Source organism: Egretta garzetta, unplaced genomic scaffold (genome assembly GCF_000687185.1).
Source record: "Egretta garzetta isolate BGI_Z169 unplaced genomic scaffold, ASM68718v1 scaffold105, whole genome shotgun sequence".
In the NCBI taxonomy this organism is placed as follows: domain Eukaryota; kingdom Metazoa; phylum Chordata; class Aves; order Pelecaniformes; family Ardeidae; genus Egretta; species Egretta garzetta.
Genome location: NW_009259598.1, coordinates 2,011,473 through 2,014,995, shown reverse-complemented (window position 1 = coordinate 2,014,995; position 3,523 = coordinate 2,011,473).

Genomic DNA, 3,523 nt, shown 5'->3' with positions numbered 1-3,523 from the left:
TGTGCCCCCCCCGGGCAGCGGAGCAGCAGCTGGCACAAGGAAAGGGACCCGCTGGCTTTTAAGCATGGGGGAGAGGAAAGTGGGCTGCTCAGAGAGGGACAGGGAAGGAAAACAAAAAAAAAGCCATCAGCTGGACATGTCACATTTGACACCTTCAGCCAAGCCACCAGCGGTCTCGCTGCAACCTGCAGCTCCTGCCTGAGCAGCTATCGCTGGGCCAGCGGGCAAGAGCACAAATCACAAAATCACAGAATCCCAGACTGGCAGGGGTTGGAAGGGCCCTCAGGAGCTCACCCAGTCCCACCCCCCTGCCCAAGCAGGCTCACCCAGAGCAGGGGGCACAGGACAGCGTCCAGGCGGGGGTTGAATATCTCCAGAGAAGGAGACTCCACAGCCCCCCTGGGCAGCCTGGGCCAGGGCTCGGGCACCCTCCAAGTCAAGAAGTTCTTCCTCACATTCAACTGGAACCTCTTGTGCTTCAGTTTGTGCCCATTGCCCCTTGTCCTGGCGCTGGGCACCACTGAGAAGAGTCTGGCTCCATCCTCGTGACACCCATCCTTAAATCCTCCCTGCTCAGCTCAGCACCCTCAGACCAGAGTCTGGCAGGCAGACGCAAGCACCACCCCAGCAGATGACCAGAGATGGAGCAAGCCCTGACCAAGCTCAGGTGTTCTATTTAATTTTTTTTTTTTTTTTTTTTAAACAGCTGAAATCTAAGTAACAAGCCTACTTGAGAGAGACTATGCCCCTCTCCCTGCATCAGCTTCAAGTCAATCAATCCAGATAGATTCTTTGAGGGAACTTAAAAGTGGTTTGTTGTTTTGTTGTTTTTTTAATTTTTTTTTTTTTTTTTTTTTAAAAACCTGTGAATGGGAAATCTGCAGCCCAGCTCAGCTCCCCCTGCACCTCGCTCCAGCCTGGACATGTCCCACCATCCAGGGCAGAAAGCACGGTGCTGAGGAAGAGCAACAGCAGCCGCCACCTCCCCTGCCCAGAGCCACAAACCCTGCCAGGGCAGCTCGGCCAGGCAGGATCAGGCCCGCTGAGCAAACCTCAGGCCATTTGGATCAAAGTTTATCACCTTCCCCAAACACCTGCCTGGCTGCATCGGTCCAGAGGCTGCCCCCGGCCCAGCCCCACACGCTGCCCCGTGCTCAGGGGCCACCCTGCCCCTTGGGCAGCACCCGCTGGGGTTCATCTCCTCTCCTGCTTTGGGGATGGGGTGTTGGAAACATTCGGCTGCTGTAGGTTGCCATGGCAAACTCAATGTAAAGCTGTCAGGGATGCTGTTTATGTTGCCAAGTAGGGAGAGAAAAAAAAACCAAACTAAACCACCAACCCCCCCAAATTACCCTTTGTGGCCTGGGTATAAGCTTGCTCCTCTTTGGAATTAATTTCCAAAGCTGCGCTCTATCCCCAGTGGATGTGCTGAGACCCGGAGCACAGCTACACGGACAGACCGACTCTCCAGATGGGCACACGGGCTCCAAAAGCCAAAGTAGCCAAATTAAAGCCAAAAAAAATGAGCCTGAAGGACCTTTCATCACCTGCTCACTGGGAAGCATCCTGGGAGAGACCATGCAGCTCTCCTGGCTCTCCGTCCCACCGCACAGACCCCACCATCGCTCAGCACCCGCCGCTGGCTGCTGGGAGCCACGGTCCCACGTGGAAGCGATGCTCTAATGGGAGAGGGAGCTTAAAAGCCACCGGAGAGGCTGCATCTGCCAAGAAAATCACTGGGAGAGATGCGTTAAGCACTGCTGCTGGTGGAGAGTGTTTGGGGAGGGGAAGGGGCCCCGCCGGGCAGCTGCCACAGCCCCTTGCAGCGAGGAAGGAGTGAGCGTGCCAGGGAGCGTGTGGGGCTCCCTGGACTGGGGTGTCTGTACCGGGACCATCATAAAACACACTCTGCCTGGTTTCAACAGAGACGAGAGCCTTGGGCAGACGCTGCTCTCAGCAGGCACTGGGGGGTCGTGAGTGACCCCCACCGCGGTGCTGCTGGGGCTGAACTGGGTCCGTCTCCCATGATGGAGGCACGACCAAGATGAAGTGACATGCCCAGGGTGACACAGAGCAAGAAGCGGTCCCCAGGCCACGACGACACTGACGCTTGGTGGATTTTGAGCAGCAACAGAGCCCCCCCCCGCTCAGCTCCCCCTCCCACCCTGCGCTGCAGCGGAGCCCCCACCTCTCCCCATGAAGAGGCCAGGATCGGGCCCCTCCCCTGCACACTCACCGAATGGAAATGTGCAGATGGCAGCCGGAATGATTGCTCCTTCCCAGCAACACCCATGGCAAGGCTTCCCGCTTGCTGGCCGCATGCTTAACCCTTCCCGTGCCAGGCGGCTGGGGCACCCCAGGGAGGACACCCAGAGAGGACACCCGGTGAGCTACCGGGCATCATCACCTCCTCGGGGGAGAGGTGGGTGGAAAGAGCTGAGACGATGACTTATGGCAGCAAACCACACGCTCCGGAGGGCCAGGGCTGGTTCCCGAGGGGCAGGGGTGCAGCCCGCAGCCCCTTGGGGCATCCTGGGGACGATTGTCACCCCAGGGACCCAGCGCTTCCCCCAGCGCTTGCTCGCAGCCAGGCAGGGAGGAGGTGCAGGATCGCAGCAAAGACCACGGCGTGGGAACCTGCCCCCTCCACCCTGATGCCACGGAGAGGGGCCATGCCCCAAGCAGGGGAGGGTGGAAGAGGCGAGGGGGAACAAGGCCAGCCTGAAACGCCCCGGACAGACTTCTCCAGGCACATGCTCCACTCACAGCGCCCTGCGCCAGCACCCATGCAGCGAGGGAGCAGGATCTGCCCCTCTTCCCCCAATAATGCTGGCGTGCACCTCTCTTTGCTCCGGGCCCTGGGTGCTGAGAGCAGACGTTGTCCCTGCCAGGGCTCCCCTGGGCAGGCACCTGCATTGCCCACTGGTTGTGATCTCCTCCCCGGCGCCTCCTCCCACCGCAGCATCCGCTTCCTTCGCAGACTCTGCTGCACGGCACCCCGGGGTGGGGACGGTGGCATTTCCCTCCCCAGTGGGGCCACCCCAGCGCCAGCCAGCAGGAAACCCCCAGCGACACCCAGCCCACAGCTGCCGCACCCCAGGGTGCTGCACATGGGGATGGGTAAACGCAAGAGCCAAAATCCTCAGATGGGGGAGACCCCGGTGACTGCAAGACCCTCCCATTTCTCTTGCAATGCAGCGGGGGAAGAAGCTCCCAGCCTTCATCTTGCAAGAGTGGGGGGACTAAATGTGCCCCCCCAGGGCACTGCAACTGGAAGAGGAGCCAGGAAAGCACCCAGGAAGTGCTGGGGGCCTCACACAGCCCCAGCAGAGCTTGGCGGCAGCAACACCGTGCCAGGGGAAACCTAGTCACGGCACAGAAGTGACGTAGTCCAGAGCGCAGGGCTGACGCCACAGCCCAGAAACCAGCGTTCTCCCAAGCACCAACTCCGGTGAAAATTTGCTGTGGGGTCAGGAGGAGCCCAGGGCTTCTTCTACACTAACACATCAGCAGCGCCCCCCCC